The 20,050-nt window shown below is 48.2% G+C and overlaps 1 protein-coding gene across 1 annotated transcript in view; it reads right to left on the reverse strand.

The window, feature by feature from the left end:
- LOC138262136 (prostatic acid phosphatase-like) overlaps positions 1–17,244 on the reverse strand; it is a 235,430-nt gene extending 218,186 nt beyond the window's left edge. Inside the window, exons 1-3 of the mRNA XM_069211918.1 lie at positions 17,149–17,244; positions 10,041–10,151; positions 4,953–5,063 (exon numbers count right to left, since the gene is read on the reverse strand). The gene's annotated coding sequence lies outside the window, so the exon portion shown is untranslated. The remainder of the gene's footprint in view (positions 1–4,952; positions 5,064–10,040; positions 10,152–17,148) is intronic.
- Between the last annotated feature and the right edge of the window lie 2,806 nt (positions 17,245–20,050).

Raw genomic sequence — 20,050 nt, forward strand, 5'->3', positions numbered from 1 at the left:
AACTAGCCGTGAATCTGAGCCTTTTCATGTTCATTACTTCCTGTCGTCCATTCATAGTGTATATTTCTCTGCGTGACATTTAAGTATTCTCATCGCTTTAGCAAGGAACAAATGTGCAAATTCCGGTTAGTTCTAACTTCTGAATAGGTGTGTCCAGTCAGTTTTTCAGAAATATATGACCGGGCTTTATGTGGGCCGGGTCCTTCCAGTGCTCAGCGCTGGCAGTTCCAAAAAGCAGGAGCTGAGACCGGTCTTTATTGGACTCTCCATTTTTGCCCTCACCCTGAGGATGAAAAAAATGTTTTTACCTCTGCAGGTCGAGCACCCTTCACAGCCTTTGATGTAACTTCAAAGAGACGCGTTATAGATATGTCGAAGTCACATCATTTCAGAACTGAAGCATTTTCAGTGTTATATACCTCGAAGCCATTGCTGTACTTGTTTATTTTATGCAACTAACAACTACTGACAAAGCCAATTATCCTGGCTTGTTGTAGGTATAATGTTTTGTTACTTGTATCATATATCTGGATGCAGTGACAGAAAGAAGCAGCAAAATGCCAGTCGGGCGGCACACTATGCTAAGCACAGATATTAAGCATAGCTATTTGTAAGCCATGCCTTAATTACATAGGGCACACCCCTTAGAGAGACCCCCAATGTTTTCATCCCTCTTAAAGCTCTGTATATGACTTGTTATTCCATAGTGCTTCATGACACTAGTTTGCCATTTCTAAACGTTGAGAACACGCCTGTCAATGCCCTGACCATCCGCAGGGCGAAAGGTTCATCTGACCTCACCACTGGTTCGAACTTACAATCTGACGGTCTTGCATGTTTCAGCGATGGAAACTTAACTCGCTGTTCAATCCAGCCTTCTTAATTATAAACTAACATACAAATAATCTCTTCTGCACTTAATTACAAATACATTGACCTCATACTTGTTTAATGAGGAAGCCCTGAAAACATATTTGAATTTTTACCATTAGCTGTTGCAATTAACCCATTGTGTTCACATCACTGCTCAACAAACACGTTAGCAAAACTCAACTTCAAGTAATTTCACAAAGCAGTTAAAAAGGTGCATAAAATATACGATAACAAGAGATTTAGCATAAAATTAGTATCTTTCACCCTGTGGAAAAATGTTAGGTCACTCACAGAGCTTGGCCATTAACTATATGCAGTGCTTAATTTGAGCTGGTGGTTTCCGGTGCTCAGCACAAGCACTTGTCAGCACTGGCGCTTATGACAGTCTGCCCCCTGGTGGTGTTAACTGTCTAATGTAGAGATGAGCACAACAACAGTTGTTTATCAATTAAATACATATTGAAAAGACAAATACCTGCTTCCAAAGCCATTCTTATAGCTTTGAAAGCCTAGAATTGTCACGCTTGTAGGAGTGTGATGGTCAGTAGTTGTGTTGGTAGCGCTGGCAGGGGCAGTAGTTGTGCAAGCTGCAGAGGCCTCCTGACGAGGGCCCTGTTGTAGGAAAGTACCATCTTGCCTGGCATGTTACCCCCATATTTCACTCTATGTATGTTGTTTTAGTCCATGTGTCACTGGGACCCTGCCAGGCAGGGCCCCAGTGCTCATAAGTATGTGCCCTGTATGTGTTCCCTGTGTGATGCCTAACTGTCTCACTGAGGCTCTGCTAACCAGTACCTCAGTGGTAATGCTCTCTCTTTACTTCCAAATTTGTCACTAACAGGCTATTTACCAATTCACATTGGCATACTGGTACACCCATATGATTCCCTTGTATATGGTACTGAGGTACCCAGGGTATTGGGGTTCCAGGAGATCCCTATGGGCTGCAGCATTTCTTTTGCCACCCAGACGGAGCTCTGACAATTCTTACACAGGCCTGCCACTGCAGCCTGAGTGAAATAATGCCCACATTATTTCACAGCCATTTTACACTGCACATAAGTAACTTATATTCACCTATATGTCTAACCTTCATGTAGCCGGACGCCTACGGACGCCGCGGCTTGGTCAGAGAAGACGGCCGCCGACGGATACCCCGGGGGCATCCCAGGAACTCCTGACGTGATGACGTCTAACGTCATCCGTCAGGAAGAAATACGGAAGCAGGAAGACGGACAACAAGGGGAACGAAGGAGAGAGAGAGACGCCGACACCACGAGGAGCACCTCCGAACGCAGTAACCCACTGACTCCGGAGGAAAACCCCGCCGCGAGAGGAGAAGGACGCACGAAGAGCGGAACACCCAGGGCGCCTCCCGCCCCTGGAGAAGACAAGCCGGGAGACTGTCTACAAGCCGGCCGCGTCCCTGGAGGGGCGTGGCCCAACCAGGTACGAGCGTACCAGGGGTGGAATTGGGGCTACGGGTGGCTGACTGGGCGGAAGGACGGCAAGAAGAGGGAGTTAAGGTCCTGCAAAGAGGGGGAGGTAGTATAGATGGGACCCCGGACCCTGCCTATAACTACAACCACGACCTAACCCAGAAACAGCAAGAAAAGATAAGAGTAAAGGGGTCACCAAGAGGGCACTATAAGGAATTAAGAGACATAGCTTCACCTACCTCAGCCCCCTCCCCTCCCCACAATACCTCGTCCCTCACTTCCTACTACAGGGATGTGGAATTCCTATCGCCCGACGCCCAGACATCTTGTTTGGGGTCAAGGGCAACAAGTTTTTATGTTTACTTTGTCCTTGGGACAAGCAGGCCCAACCCCCTGCAGCTCAAACCCTTTGGCTGCCTGATTACAGAGAGTGGAACTCTCTGCAGTTAGGTAACGTGTTTCCAAAAGATAATGCTGTTCGAACTTGTATTTATGGTTCATTATTTGAAAGCCTTCATTATTAGGGTGAGTGCTGTAAATAAATGTTTTAAGGTCACACTTCACTACGGACGTTGGTTCCAGTACCAACAAAAAAAAAACTTGTATATACATGTTTGAAAAGTTTAGGCTATGAGGCTAAGTATAATGCTCCCAGAATGCTCTCTGATTATATGCAAATGAAGTGTCATTTAGTAAAATGTGTTGATGCATGCTAGGATTTCCCAAAAATATTTCTAATGGAAAATCATTGTAACCATTTTCAACACGATTATGGGAAGCATGAAAATAAACAAACACTGACAAAGCCAACTGATCTGACATATTTTTATAAGTCTTTTAGTTTCATCAATGCGTGTCTTGTTTTGACATGGCTTTTGTAACACTTTATTGTTGTGGGAGCTACCAGGCCCTCAACATTGTAACAAACACTGGCAAACCCCCCCCCAAAAAAGTTTTTGAACTCTCTAAAAGCACACCAGCGGCATAACAAAGGCCCTGCAGCCGCCCTCCAGGGGGCCCCTTCAGCACAGCACCTGCCCTGAGTGAGTCTGGAGAGGGGGCTCCTCCATGTTCTTTACAAAGGGGCACCCTCTAGTTTAGTTACGTCACTGATTGCCACTGTAGTTCCTGACACTGAACAAAACTACTTTGTGTGGCAATATGCTCCTTGTGGAAGAGCAGAATGCGATCACTCACAGTAAAGCCGGCCGAAAGAGAGAGAAATAGAAGTTTAATAAAAACAAAATGTCTTTGTTAACACCAGACCTAATTAGGGACCAAGACCCACATGTAGGTAGCTTTTTGCATGTCGCAAACAGCGACTTTCGCTGTTTGCGACATGCAAAAAGCACACTGCGATGCACAAACCCAGTTTTGCGATTCGGTAACCTGGTTACCGAATCACAAAAAGGGTTTGCGACTCACAATTAGTAAGGGGTGTTCCCTTCCTAATTGCGACTCGCAGTGCAATGTAGGACTGTTTTGTGACCGCGAACGCGGGCGCAAACCAATCGCAGTTTGCACCCATTTCAAATGGGTGCTAACACTTTCGCAAAAGGGAAGGGATCCCCACGGGACCCCTTCCCCATTGTGAATGTCACTGTAAACATTTTTTCAGAGGAGGCAGTGGTCCTGTGGACCACTGCCTCCTCTGAAAAAATGAAACGAAAACGTTTCATTTTTCATTTTTGTTATGCATCTCGTTTTCCTTTAAGGAAAACGGGCTGCATTACAAAAAAAAAACTGCTTTATTGAAAAGCAGTCACAGACATGGTGGTCTGCTGTCTCCAGCAGGCCACCATCCCTGTGAGGGCCGCCATTAGCGAGGGGGTCGCAAATTGCGACCCACCTCATGATTATTCATGAGGCGGGCATTTGCGAAGCCCTTGCGAATCACAGATGGTGTCAGGGACACCACCCTACATTCGGATTTGCGACTCGCAATTTGCAGGTCGCAAATCTGAACCTACCTACATGTGGCCCCAAATTCTTAAAGAAAGTCACAAAAGTGCACCCATGGTATATGTCGTACCCTATAAAATATTTGTGAACTGTATTTTAGCATGGGTAAATACGATGTGTAGATTTGCTCATGTAAAAATCTATTGAGCATTTGCAAGTTCATTTTCCCTCCAGCCACTTTCTTCCCAACCCTGGAAGAAGTTCTAATTCTGCCATTGTCAGGAGTAAATGTCCAACCCTTCTTATTATGGGAAAATATTAGAGAGAAGCTGGTAAAAATCTTTAAAACATGCAGGTTAGTAGGTTTGCAGACTCAAAGGCATTCCAGCCCTAGAACTATTGCTTACTGCTTCCTCCAGCCCCAGTATGCAGATCTGCAGGAAGGTGGCAAAATAAGGAAATTGCTACAGTAGGGATTGAAACTGCAAGTATTCAAGCGCTACTATGGTAGTAGCCCTGGCATAATCAGAGAGGCTATTATCAGAGCACTTACATAATGAGATTGCTGCCATAATTTGTCACCACACTACATGGCACCAAAGGGACAAGTAGATCTTTTTACAGGACAAGTAGATTTGAGAAGCAACCTGTCCACTGGACAAGTAGATATTTTAATAAATTCCACACCCCTGTACTAACTGTGAAGGAAACAGGAGATAAAGTATATTCCCCACTTACCTGTGCCTTATTTTTCTTTCTTCTTTATTTTGGGGAATCCGGTCCCACTGAGCGTCGGGGGAACAAGGTCTCTCTCCACACCGGACCAGGCCATTCCCGGAACTCTCGGCCCTGAAAGAAAAGGGATTCATATTAGTTTCTGGACTCTGCCAACACAAAAGTTTTGCGACACGGGCTAGTGTCCCATCCGAGCAGATAGAAATAAAAGTACTAACCCTTAAATATCCTGAGTCTGTCGCCTTCTTCCAATATCCTTTCGACTCGGGATAAAGAACCCGCCACAGTGGTGTCAGAAGTGGGATATTGGAATTGGCGACAAGGGCTTCCAGAAAATGGAGGGACAGTGTAGCATGTCTGATATGATGCAACAGTTGGCCTCAGGACAAAGACACCTACAATTAGTGTGGGAAGAGCAACAAAAAGAGGCTAAGTTGGAAAGAGAGGCACTACAAAATGCACTTAAAAGCCAGGCTACTATAATGGCCAACAACCAGTTGGTTCATGAAACCGCCATTAAAAATCTCACTGATACAATAGCCGCTACTCGTGTGCACCCAAATGTGCCTAGTTCAGTCCTACAACGATATCAAGAAGGTGAAGACCCCGATGCCTTTTTCACCAATTTTGAACGAGTGGCTACTTCCGCTACCTGGCCACCGGAGCGCTGGGGCCAATATATCGCCCCCTTATTAACGGGAACACTCCAAGCCGCTTATCAGGCGGTAAACCCCGGGGGAACAACCCCATATAAGGATATTAAAAAGAGCATCTTGGAACGGGTGGGATTTGACTCTGAACATTATCGTGTCCGATTTAGAAAATCTAAATGGGGACCCTCCGAAAATCCCCGGGCTCTATACTTTAGGATTAAAGATCTGGGTCTCAAATGGTTGGGCCCCATAGGGACTAATCGGGAAGACATTATTGAGATTGTGCTCTTAGAACAGTACCTAGACGCTCTACCGCCTTCTACGCGTAACTGGATCAAGCAACATCCAAACCCGGATACCAATACCACCATCGAGCTAGCCTGTGCTTTTCATCGCTCCCTCGAATTCAAAGTCACAACCCCTCGATCCACGCCTAGTCCCTTGCGTCAAGGTTCTGGGATATCTTCCTCAGGGGGCCGAAGAATCAATGAGGAAATAGGGAAACCACGGGGTCTTGAAAGGCCATACATACAACAGCCTCAGTGTTTTAGCTGCGGAGAATGGGGTCACATCGCTCGCGGTTGCCCCCTGAAAACAGAGAAACCGGAACCCATGGAAATAGGGTTCACGAGGGGAAGGGTCTTTACACTGGGAGAAGGGCAACCCCTTACAAAAAGACACTGCTTATCAATGGGAAACCCACGGTGGCCCTTATTGACTCAGGGTGTAGCCAGTCAGTAGTCAGGGCTGATTTATTCAATAAGAATCTCCACACGTCAGGATTTACGGTATCAATCTGCTGTATTCACGGAGAAACCAGAGAATACCCACTGATCTGGACAACCCTCATCTGGGAAGGAAAAGAAAACCCCATAAGGGTGGGGTTAGTAGAACAGCTGGTTGAAGAAGCCATTATAGGGACTGACTTTTCGGAGTTTTCTAAACTCTTGGAGAGTGTTCGCCCGGTCGAAGAACCGAATACCTGGTGGAAAGATGCTCCTTTTTCCACCATTCCTCTGTCACCTCCGACGGTGCGACCCAAACTCTCCCGGAAGGAGAAAAGAAGGATCAAGAAAACCTACAACTCAGACAACCCCAGTCCCGCGAGGGTAATTACAGAGGTTCTTGCCCTCACTACTCTTCCCCCCTTCCGGACCTCTCAAAAAGAAGACCCCAGTCTAATTCATGCCTGGGGAAGCGCACGACCACGGACCCCACAGGACAAGGGTCCCTCGTTCACTGTAATTAAGGATCTATTATATCGAGTCACTAATCAGAACCAAGAAGAAAAAAGCAGTTGATAGTTCCCGAACCTTACAGACAATAATTCCTACACTTAGCACACAGCCAGCCAGGGGGTGGCCATTATGGAAGGGAGAAAACAGAAGCATATTTGTTGAGGAAGTTTTATTGGCCGGGGTTTTTTTCACAGATTAGGAGGTTCTGTCAACAATGTCCAAAATGCCAATTGATTGATCCAGGCTCACGGAGAAAGGCCCCTTTGCAACCTCTTCCCATCATTGATGTTCCCTTCTCCAGAATAGGGATGGACCTGGTTGGCCCCCTTTTGCCCTCGTCCAGAGGTTATCGTTATATATTGGTATTAGTGGACTACGCCACTAGATATCCTGAGGCTATTCCCCTCTCTAGTATTAACACCAAGAGTGTCGCCCACGCCATGATTGGGTTCTTTTCCCGAATCGGGTTTCCTCGGGAGATCTTAACAGATCAAGGCACCCAATTCATGTCCAACTTGATGACACAAATATGTCAATTATTAGGGATTAAACAATTGCGGACGTCGGTCTATCATCCTCAAACCGATGGTTTGGTGGAGAGATATAACCGCACCCTAAAGACACTACTAAAAAAATCCATCTCAGAGACAGGTAAGGACTGGGATAGAAAACTTCCCTTAGTCTTATACGCAATCAGGACCCACGAACAAGCATCTACAGGCCATAGTCCTTTTGAGTTGTTATTTGGGCGACAACCCAGGACCCTACTAGACATGGCCGCGGAAATGTGGGAAGAGGAAGAAGGAGAAAAGACCCTTCTAAACTATGCCCGAGACTTAAAAACTCACCTACACACAGTATGGGAAAGCGTTAGGGAACACATGGAGAGGGCCCAGGACAAACAGAAAAGGAATTATGATCGGAATACCCAATTAAGGTCTTTTGCCATAGGAGATAAAGTATTAATACTTCTCCCCAGTTCAGACAACAAATTGTTAGCAAAATGGCAGGGACCATACCTTATAACAGGCATAGTAACACCCGTAACCTACAAAATTCAGCTCAACGATAATCCTAATAGGTAACAGATCTTCCATGTTAATTTGTTAAAACGATGGGAAGAACCCCCGACCGAACCAAGGCCAGGTTGTCTAGTTAACACCGTTAAGGAATTGGAGATAGGATGGTGTCCCACTGATCCACCTGGCGAAAGGGAAATTCCTTTCATAAATACAGACCTCTCTTTTCAACAAAATAGACAGTTAGGCAAACTCCTCTATAACCATATCCGGGTGTTCTCCTCGATGCCCGGTAGGACCCGATTGGTATACCATCAAATCATCACACCCCCAGGGAAAACAGTACGGTTAAGGCCTTATCGTATCCCTGAAGCTAGGAAAATCCTCGTAGAAAACGAAATAGAAAAAATGTTAGACCTAGACATCATAGAGCCTTCCCAAAGCCCCTGGTGTTCACCAGTGGTATTGGTACCCAAGCCTGACGGGTCCGTACGCTTTTGTATTGACTTTAGACAAGTCAATTCCATATCCCAGTTTGACACATATCCTCTCCCAAGGATAGACGAATTATTGGAAAGGTTAGGAAAAGCAAAATACATGTCCACCCTCGACTTGACAAAAGGGTATTGGCAGATTCCGTTGGCCCCCGGTGATAGGGGAAAAACGGCTTTCGCTACTCCCTCAGGGTTATATCACTTTAAGGTACTTCCTTTTGGGTTACACGGCGCTCCTGCAACCTTCCAACGTCTCATTGATACCATATTACGACCTCATAACAGATACGCGGCAGCCTATCTGGATGACATCGTTATCTTCAGTGAGACCTGGGAGGATCATTTGGTCCATCTTGACAGAATCTTCTCGGCTTTAAGGAAGGCTGGACTAACGGCCAATCCCGCCAAGAGCCGACTAGTTTTTAACGAGATCTCCTACCTGGGATATCACATTGGTAAAGGCATACTACGTCCACAAATGAATAAAATCGAAGCCATCCTACACACCAAGACTCCCACCACGAAGAAGGAGGTTCGTTCCTTTTTAGGACTAGTGGGGTACTATCGAAGGTTTATTCCTCACTACTCCAGTTTGGCAGCCCCCTTGACAGACCTATTAAGGAAAGGGCAACCCAACAAAATCACGATCCTAAACCCGATCCAACTACATAGTTACCGTACTTTACAAAGGTGTCTCACCACTCAACCGATTTTAAGATGCCCTGAGTTTGATAGTCCCTTTCATCTCCAAATTGATGCCTCCGACGTCGGAGCAGGTGCCGTCCTTTTTCAAAAAGACGAAGATGGAATAAGCCACCCCGTTGTCTTCATTAGTCGTAAGTTACTTCCCAGGGAACAAAGGTATCCCATTATAGAGCGGGAGTGTCTTGCCATTAAATGGGCGATCGAAAGCCTCCAATATTACCTCTTGGGCCGACCTTTCCTGTTATATACAGATCATGCACCACTTACCTGGCTCTCAAGGTATAAGGATACCAATAATCGAATATTAAGATGGTTCATAGAACTCCAACCTTTCTCCTTCCAGGTTTGCCATCTCCCTGGTGACCTTATGGGTCAGGCTGACTATTTATCCCGGGTCTTGCGGGGCTCGAACAGCCCCCTTCGTGTGAGGGGATGTGTAGCCGGGCGCCTACGGACGCCGCGGCTTGGTCAGAGAAGACGGCCGCCGACGGATACCCCGGGGGCATCCCAGGAACTCCTGACGTGATGACGTCTAACGTCATCCGTCAGGAAGAAATACGGAAGCAGGAAGACGGACAACGAGGGGAACGAAGGAGAGAGAGAGACGCCGACACCACGAGGAGCACCTCCGAACGCAGCAACCCACTGAGTCCGGAGGAAAACCCCGCCGCGAGAGGAGAAGGACGCGCGAAGAGCGGAACACCCAGGGCGCCGGAAGGACGGCAAGAAGAGGGAGTTAAGGTCCTGCAAAGAGGGGGAGGTAGTATAGATGGGACCCCGGACCCTGCCTATAACTACAACCACGACCTAACCCAGAAACAGCAAGAAAAGATAAGAGTAAAGGGGTCACCAAGAGGGCACTATAAGGAATTAAGAGACATAGCTTCACCTACCTCAGCCCCCTCCCCTCCCCACAATACCTCGTCCCTCACTTCCTACTAACTGTGAAGGAAACAGGAGATAAAGTATATTCCCCACTTACCTGTGCCTTATTTTTCTTTCTTCTTTATTTTGGGGAATCCGGTCCCACTGAGCGTCGGGGGAACAAGGTCTCTCTCCACACCGGACCAGGCCATTCCCGGAACTCTCGGCCCTGAAAGAAAAGGGATTCATATTAGTTTCTGGACTCTGCCAACACGAAAGTTTTGCGACACGGGCAATTGTCCCATCCGAGCAGATAGAAATAAAAGTACTAACCCTTAAATATCCTGAGTCTGTCGCCTTCTTCCAATATCCTTTCGACTCAGGATAAAGAACCCGCCACACTTCACCTGGTGAAAGTTGGGTGCAAAGTTACTTAGTGTGTGGGCACCCTGGCACTAGCCAAGGTGCCCCCACATTGTTCAGGGCAAATTCCCCAGACTTTGTGAGTGCGGGGACACCATTACACGCGTGCACTATACATATGTCACGACATATGTATAGCGTCACAATGGTAACTCCGAACATGGCCATGTAACATGTCTAAGATCATGGAATTGTCACCCCAATGCCATTCTGGCATTGGGGAGACAATTCCATGATCCCCCGAGTCTCTAGCACAGACCCGGGTACTGCCAAACTGCCTTTCCCGGGGTTTCACTGCAGCTGCTGCTGCTGCCAACCCCTCAGACAGGTTTCTGTCCTCCTGGGGTCCAGCCAGGCTTGGCCCACGAAGGCAGAACAAAGGACTTCCTCAGAGAGAGGGTGTTACACCCTCTCCTTTTGGAAAAGGTGAGAAAGGCTGGGGAGGAGTAGCCTCCCCCAGCCTCTGGAAATGCTTTGATGGGCACAGATGCTGCCCATCTTTGCATAAACCAGTCTACACCAGTTCAGGGATCCCCCAGCCCTGCTCTGGCGTGAAACTGGACAAAGGAAAGGGGAGTGACCACTACCCTGACCTGCACCTCCCAGGGGAGGTGCCCAGAGCTCCTCCAGTGTGCCCCAGAACTCTGCCATCTTGGATTCAGAGGTTTTGCTGGTGCACTGGACTGCTCTGAGTGGCCAGTGCCAGCAGGTGACGTCAGAGACTCCTTCTGATAGGCTCTTCCATCTCTTAGTAGCCAATCCTCCTTCCTAGGTAGCCAAACCTCCTTTTCTGGCTATTTAGGGTCTCTGCTTTGGGGAATTCTTCAGATAACAAATGCAAGAGCTCATCAGAGTTCCTCTGCATCTCCCTCTTCACCTTCTGCCAAAGGATCGACCGCTGACTGCTCAGGACGCCTGCAAAACCGCAACAAAATAGCAAGATGACTACTAGCAACCTTGTATCGCTTCATCCTGCCGGCTTTCTCGACCGTTTCCAGTTGGTGCATGCTCTGGGGGTAGCCTGCCTCCTCTCTGCACCAGGAGCTCTGAAGAAATCTCCCGTGGGTCGACGGAATCTTCCCCCTGCAACTGCAGGCACCAAAAGACTGCATCACTGGTCCTCTGGGCCCCCTCTCAGCACGACGAGCGTGGTCCCTAGAACTCAGCAACTCTGTCCAACTGACTCCCACAGTCCAGTGACTCTTCAGTCCAATTTTGGTGGAGGTAAGTCCTTGCCTCCCCACGCTAGACTGCATTGCTGGGTACCGCGTGATTTGCAGCTGCTCCGGCTCCTGTGCACTCTTCCAGGATTTCCTTTGTGCACAGCCAAGCCTGGGTCCCCGACACTCCTTCCTGCAGTGCACAACCTTCTGAGTTGTCCTCCGGCGTCGTGGGACTCCCTTTTGTAACTTCGGGTGGACTCCGGTTCACTTTTCTACTAAGTGCCTGTTTAGGTACTTCTGCGGGTGCTGCCTGCTTCTGTGAGGGCTCCCTACGTTGCTGGGCGCCCCCTCTGTCTCCTCCTCCAAGTGGCGACACCCTGGTCCCTCCTGGGCCACAGCAGCACCCAAAAACCTCTACCGCAACCCTTGCAGCTAGCAAGGCTTGCTTGCGGTCTTTCAGCGTGGAAACACCTTTGCAAGCTTCTTCATAACGTGGGACATCCATCCTCCAAAGGGGAAGTTCCTAGTTCTCTTCGTTCTTGCAGAACTCCAAGCTTCTTCCAACAGGTGGCAGCTTCCTTGCACCCTCAGCTGGCATTTCCTGGGCTCCTGCCCACTCTCAACACTGTCGCGACTATTGGACTTGGTCCACTTCTCTTACAGGTACTCAGGTCAGGAAATCCACTGTTGTTACATTGCTGGTGTTGTTTCTCCTGCAGAAACCCCCATCACGACTTCTGTGCTCTCTGAGGGTAGTAGGTGCACTTTACACCTACTTTTCAGGGTCTTGGGGTGGGCTATTTTTCTAACCCTCACTGTTTTCTTACAGTCCCAGCGACCCTCTACAAGCTCACATAGGTTTGGGGTCCATTCGTGGTTCGCATTCCACTTTTGGAGTATATGGTTTGTGTTGCCCCTATACCTATGTGCTCCTATTGCAATCTACTGTAACTTTACATTGCTTGCATTACTTCCTTTTGCTATTAACTGCATAATTTTGGTTTGTGTACATCTATCTTGTGTATATAACTTATCCTCATACTGAGGGTACTCACTGAGATACTTTTGGCATATTGTCATAAAAATAAAGTACCTTTATTTTTAGTACTTCTGTGTATTGTGTTTTCTTATGCTATTGTGCATATGACACCACTGGTATAGTAGGAGCTTTACATGTCTCCTAGTTCAGCCTTAGCTGCTTTTCCATAGCTACCTTTTATCAGCCTAAGCTGCTAGAAACACCTCTTCTACACTAATAAGGGATAACTGGACCTGGCACGGAGTGTAAGTACCCTTGGTACCCACTATAAGCCAGGCCAGCCTCCTACACCTGGCACTTGATTTTTGTTACATATCAAGCACTGACTATAAACACTTTATATATATGCTGAATTTTTTTACTTTGTTTTAAGCCTGTATCTCGTTTCATAAAAACAATACTTTGAAAGTCGATAATCATAAATGGGGGGGTCAGGCAGCTAGGTGTCTTTTGCGTATCCCCACATGTTCTGCCGCCTGCCCCACATGGACGTCATTTAGGGGTCGCCAGGGGCCTCAACTGCGACCCCTGGCTTGCCCTTTGCGACCCCTGGCTTTCCCTTTGCGACCCTTAGCACTGCCTTTGCGACCCCTGACCTCAGAGGTGGCAAATTCAGTTCTAGCAATACAGTGGCAGTTGATTTGGGGCTCCACTCTCTTCGTTTTCTGTCAATTTTGCATTACTCTAATAGTGAATAATAATATTTTATCCACTATTAGTGTAATACAAATGGAGTACAATTAGCTAGAGTGTGCCCTTTCCATGTCAGCTGACGTAAGCAAGCATACTTTTAAATGTATCTTGTGTGCACGCTTGCAAGTGAGTGTTTTTGTGAGTGTATGTAAGTGTAAATTTGTGTGTATGTGTAAGTATGTGTGTGTGAGTGGCAATGGGGTCAAAGAGCATGTGATGTCACTTCCTCTACCCCTGGCATTTGGGTGAATTGACGTCCATGCTCCAGTTGCTGCGCAGAGTGCTGCTGGGAGAGGTGAACTGTTTATGTCAAATACTTCGAGGGGCTGCTTTTAAATGGGGCTGCCTCTCATGAATTGTATTTGTAAAGTACTGTTCCTGTACTCAAAGCCGGCTTTAGGGCGGTGCAACCGGTGCAGCTGCACTGGATGCTGACCTGGATGGTGGAGGCGCTGACCTCAGGGGGCGCTGTGTTTAGCAAACACTTACGAAATTTGCCATTTAAAAGCACCTGCTGAAAGGTTCCTGTCCGTTCAGCCACCAGGAATCACTTAACGTGTCAAGATAACTCTTTTGATTAATGTTCCTGCTAGAGTGAGAGGTCAGAGTTTAATCTACTGGCAGTTTTGGCTCGACATAAAGTAGCGCGGAGAGTTAATATGCCTCCTGTAAAGAACAGAACCATATTTTATGCGGATTAGTATAGTTTACAAGCGCTTTAAAACAAATGAAACGTATGTGAGAGGGGCTATGGAGAGATGAGGGGCACTTTTGACAGGTATGGGGTGGAGGGGCGCAAAAAAAGACTTTCGAACAGGGCGCCCCCAGCGCTAAAGTCGGCCTCACTCGGCACTGGGGTATGACACTGCAACAACACAATAAAGGGGGCGCCTCATTTAAAGTTATACTCTAATGTACCCGGAGCTGTACGGTACACGTCACTAACGTGACTGCGCAATACAAGGAGAGTACAAGGTGTGGGCTATGTTTAAGGCAGGACCGTTGATCTTTTAGACGCAGATATTATGAGTACCGTTGATTCAGGTTATATCCTAGTGAAAGGAACACTTTACCAGTGCAGTTGGATCCTAGTACAACAGGAAGCTGAGTTCAGTGGGCGTCTCAGTGAAAAACCATTTTTTTCATCTAACATAGCTTTTCACTTTCATTCTTGTAGGGCTCTGCTTGCCATTCTAAATGCAGAACTACAAGTCCCACAATGCAGAGAGGTATGCAAGCTTTGATGCTAGGACAGGCTGCAAACCTCACTCATGACAGGGCATAGACTAGGATGCTTTCCTAAAATGTGCTTCTCAAGCTACCCATGAATGACTGCGTTAGGAAATTATTTAAAAATAATGCATCTACATTAAGAGTGGTCGGAGACTTACATTAGTTGCAGTAGCGCTTTCCAAAATGTAGAAATAAGCTGAAAGTAATTTCTGGCCTGTGAACAGAAGATACTCTCAAAGCCTGTGTTTCATTAGTTATTGAACCTCCAAAGCACTTCTCTTCCGGACTGTTTGCACCTTAACTAGTTTGTAGAATAGACGGTTGCCAAAAAAGCGATAAACCCGGACCAGGCATCAGGAAGTGTGATGCATCTTATGCCTGTAATGCAAACAATGCATTTGAAAAATACAAGCTGCATGTGTGAGCTTCAGCAAATAAAGCGCTTGCATTTCAATTGTAAAATACAAGCAACTTTCCTGATCTTATCAGGCGTCAGGCAGAAGGGTCTTCCTCGGGTACAGCAGGGCAAAGGGAGTTGGGGGGGGGGGGGGGGGGCACGCCCCCCTCTTCCCTATAAGCTCTACCACTGACTAGGACTAAGGCACCCTGAATAGCAATCTTTTTCTACATCTGGTAACAAAGGTCAGTTAGGTAAGTACCTAAAGTTGAATGTGTGAGCAGCTTGCAGTCCACAAATCTAAATTGTTAAGGCGAGCTTAACTTGTCACACATCAAAACCCTTTGCAACATCCTGTTATCTACAGCGGTACGAAACGACAAATCTGCTGTGGTGAACACTGTATACAAATGTTCTAATTACAACATTTTGTTTGTATAGCGCTCAAGGCTCTGCTAGGCAGTAACAGCAGCTGCTACAGAAGAGGCACTTTGGATTCCAAACCGGGTTGCCCTGGCCCAAAAGTGCGGTTCTGGAGAAATTGCTTTCCTATATTTTACCTTCACAAAATGAATAGTGCCTAGAGGCCAACCAGTTCACAATGTGCGCTAACTGCTCTTTTCTTTTGATGGGCATACTTGAGTCAGTACTGTGCCGTCCTGATAGTGGGCTGTGTTTGCGTCCCCGACAGGAGCTGTTGCCTAGTTAACGCCTCCTCCCGTTGCTAGGGAGGAAGTTGCCAAGTGTGTAAGGGTGGTCCTCACTCACCACCGTCACCAGTTTCAGCTTCCTCTCGGCGGCGCCACTGTGAAGCAGCTGCAGCCAGAGGCCCCCCAGCACCAGCCAGCACCGGACAGACAGAGCCCATCCTAGGGCACCCTCCATGCTGCTGCGGCGCATCTTATCTGAGGAAGATAGACTTCACACACTGACACAACAGGGGAGGTCGGGGCTCTTCTGTGACCTCAGCCAGGGCATGGATGTGTGCCCAGGAGGGTCATGTAACCAGTTCTGTGTCAGAACATTTCTACTTTTGCTTCCACCCCTCCAGTCCAAGCCTGGCCTGCCTTAGGCTCATGATGACGACCTGTGGGAAGAGTGTCAGAATTCTCTGCACCCTTCAAATAACAGGTTTATTCTTATTGTCCTGTGAACTTTATCTAGTTAGCAATGTGTTTAGCGCTATGAGTCACCTTTTGCTTACTTCATCATGCGTGTATAAAGTGGAAGAAAGCACTGACAAGCAAAATAGTTTATCTGGCGTTTTTATGTTATTATAGACATAACTTGGGCCCTATCACGACTGCTTCCCCCCTCCCCCCAAGCCCCCCCCCCACCACTCTGACCTCGCCCCCGCCTCAATCATGGAGCAGAGTGCCTGTTTTTATGCGCCTGCAATGCTTAAAGTCAACTCATTTATTTAACCTTATATTTCTTTGAGTAAGTGTATTATTGTAGACAGCAGAACTCCGAAAGAGTCAAACTGTCCTGTCTGAAAATTAAGCTCTACTTTCTGGGAAATATAGAGTTAAATGAATTCACTTTACCTTCTGCAAGCGAATAAAAACAGGCGCTGGGGCGCTGAGCCTGTGCTGCCCATCGTGATAAAACCCCACTTTTCCAAAGGAACATAGGAGCATATTTACAAGCCCCTAGCTCCTTCCTGCATCACATTAGCATTTTTTTTTTTAACGTTAATGTGGTGTTAGGAGGACTTTTTTTGCCGCACTATATTTACAAAGTGGCACAATGCTGCATTGCGCTACTTTGTGTAGAGACCCACTCATGCTCTTCCCTATAATGTTGGCAAGTGCTAGCCTGAAGGCTGGGCCCTGGCCCGAGGCGTTAAATAAACAAGCGCACGGCCGCAGAGGGTCTTTTGTTGCTCAGCTAATATCCTAGTGTGGTGTCCAGTTTGTTGGCGAACCGCATGCGTACTTGAGGCCTTTGCATCATCACACTGGTGATGAGGACGGAGCGTCCAACGCCACCCTTCCCTGCTTATCAGCTGTAATATCCCTCTGTTCCGGTCCACCTTGCACTGCCTGACCCGCAGTGACGTTGCGCCAAAGCTTGGTGCACCCGTGACAGTGCAGCATGTTCCCCCTGCCAGCCTCGCCACCACTGGGCTGAAGCAGCGCTGGAGCTGGTGGAGAAGGCGGACCTCACCGCTGCTCACCCATCTTCGGAGGTACCGTGGCCCCGATTCTGTCTGCTTGGCACCCAGCCACGCAATAGTGCTGCCACCCTCACATGAGGAGTGTGGGCGAAGACTCACCGTAGTGGCTCTGGCAGTTTCGGCTCCCTGCCCACAGTGCTGGGCTTCTCCACCCAGCTCGATGCCGCTTTGCTGCCACGCCCTGCAGATCACGCCTCCAGGAATGGTCTCCGGAGCCTGTGTCCTGCTTTGAAGCCCCCCCAGTAGTTGCCCTCTGTGGTGCCTGCTGGATGGACTGCTCCATGCTCGTCTGCTGGCCTAGAATGCACATAAACTGGCTGCTTAACGTGAGTGAAAAAAAAGGGGGGAAGAATAAGAGAGAACTTCCATTTTCAAAGACATTGAACAGAAAAAGTGGGATATACCAGTCCATATGAGCACACTTTCAAAAGCTACAAGTTGAGTCCGGCATTTTAACGAGAAAGCAGTACAATGAGCTCCTCACCACAACATGATCAACCACGCCATACACCCAACACCGGGGCTCACTCATCAGTCGCTGCGCTGCGCCGTTCAGTCGGTTGACAGATCCTGCAAAGTCTGTGCCACAATGACGTCAATGGCTTGGCCGGCTGCAACACTATTTTCACGCCACTAGGGAGACGGATGGCACAGTTCGAAGGTCCCTCATGATGCACATGGGAGGTTACAAACTGTATGAGCTTTTGGAGACGCTGCCTAACACCGGTGGCAACAAGAACTTCAACACTATATAAACAAAAGGCGAGGGCACACCAAAGAGAGTTCTGTGTGGTTGAGCCAAGTGGTCATTCAATCAGAGTCGAAGTCCAAAGAACAAATGAAACTGGACATTTATTGACGGATGGAAAGGTATGGTCAATATTCAGGTCAAAGACCATATGTGTCACAAACAATCCAAAATACAGCCAGCAGCCAACATGTGTTTCGTCTCCTAGACTTTGTCAAGGCTTAGGATATGCGAAGATGAACAAAAGTAGGTATAGAAAAAAGGAGTTCCGTGAAAGGCGTGCCTGGTTTTCAGTCTCCAAGGTAGTCAATGAAATCCAGAAAATGGAAATAATGACTGGCCCTGATAAGCCAGAAACCGGAAGATAATGCCGTGCCACAGGCGTCAGTAAGAAGCAACTTCGACACTGCAGTGGCGGCCCTCAACCAATACTTTGATCCACAGCTCAGTCCGGATTATGAGCAGCTCAAGCTTCACCAGGCACAGCAGACGGACACGGAGTCTGTGGACATGTTTTACGCCACGCTCTGAAAGCTCTCGAGCACCTGCATAGGTCTCAACCAGCATGAAGGAATACGGGCGCAGATTATCCAGGGGTGCTCTTCCAATATGTTGCGCAAGCTCATAATAAGACAGCCTGGCATCACGCTGGATGAAATCTTGTTTCTAGCCCACTCACACAAGCTTTCCGCCAGCCGGGTGGACAATATGGCCGCTGCCTGCGGCCAGCCCCATTCGGTGCATGGAGCACCGAAGCAAGCCGCAGTGAAAAAGGAGCAGGTCAATACCTTTCAAGCGCGCCAAAATAGCCCACACCCTTCATGATCCCAGAAGGCATATGACAAGGAGTGCTGAAACTGTTGCCTTGAACACAGGACGCCAGGGGTCTGCCCGGCGAAAGGAAGAATCTGCTCGAAGTGCAGAAAGCTGAACCACTTCGCCAAAGTCTGTTGAGGGAGGCGACCCAAGCCTAAGGTGGCATCAACCAGGACAGCAGCCGTGAGGCAGCTGGCGTCTGAAGAACAGTGACCGGTGAGACCTTCCTCAGAAGTGCCCGATATGAGGATGAAGACAACAAGGAAATCTTCATCATTTTGTTTGGTGGATGGCCTGAGCAGAAGCAGTGTCCACCCCCATGTGCACTGTGGACATCAACAATGCCCCGGCAACAGTCCTCATTGACACTGGTGCCTCTGTTAACGTTATGGGCATTGGCCAGTACCACCGGCTGTCGCCCCAACTGCAAGCAGGGCCCTCTCAGCAACTGAGGCTGGATATGCTCAGATTCAAAGGGAAACGCTTGCCATTCGGTGGGCTAGCCAACACTTCCTTCTGTACCTGTGTGGGCAGGAGTTTAAGGTGGTCACCGACCACAAGCCTCTAGTCTCCACCTTCATGGGAACTGCCCATCTGGCTCCTCCACAAATCCAGCGTTGGGCAATGCTCCTCCAGCTGTACCAGTTCCAAGTCATCTACCGACCGGGGGTCAACAACTGACTCCAGCCGACTACCTGTCACTGCATCCTGGGGCAACAGCAGAGCGAGCCACAGGAAGAGGAAGAAAAGCGTATTGAAAGTTTTGTGAGCATGGTAGTCTAGACATTGTGCCCCATGTCCATGATGATACCGGAGGTTGCAGAGGCCTTTGGAAAGGCTCCTGTCATACTTAGGGCCAAGGAAGCACTGGTGAAGCGGAAGTAGAAGCACTCCCTAGATTGCACAAGGTTACTTGAGCCTGATGAGAGCATGTCCATGCAGTGACATGGAAGGTGGGAAATAAGCTGTCTGTAGGTAGTGAAGGTCTTCTGTTGTGGGGACAGAGGATAGTATTAATGCGGTGTCTATGGGACCGTGTGGTTGAGCTCGCTCACCAGGGGGACCGAGGGACAGCCAAAACAAAAGCTCGCCTCTGGGGAAAGTTATGGTTCACAGGGATGGATGCCCTGGTTGATGAGCGGGTGAGGAGATGCCACTACTGTGGCATCACTGCCAAGGATCAGCCCCCTGCTCCTGTGCTCACTGAAATGCCGTGCACCCAGCCATGGTCTAGGCTGAGTATGGACTTTGGGATTTTTCCTGATGGGTCGTTGACTGCTGTGCTGATTAATTCCTGCACCCGGTTTCCGGTGCTCATGCTGGTGGCATCCACGGCGTTTGGATACGTCCAGCCTTTGTTGGAGAAAACTTTCACCATGCTCGGCCTCCCTGATGAGATCAGGACAGACAATGGCCCGCCCTTTCATGGGCAAGAAT

Source organism: Pleurodeles waltl, chromosome 10 (genome assembly GCF_031143425.1).
Source record: "Pleurodeles waltl isolate 20211129_DDA chromosome 10, aPleWal1.hap1.20221129, whole genome shotgun sequence".
Classification (NCBI taxonomy): Eukaryota; Metazoa; Chordata; class Amphibia; order Caudata; family Salamandridae; genus Pleurodeles; species Pleurodeles waltl.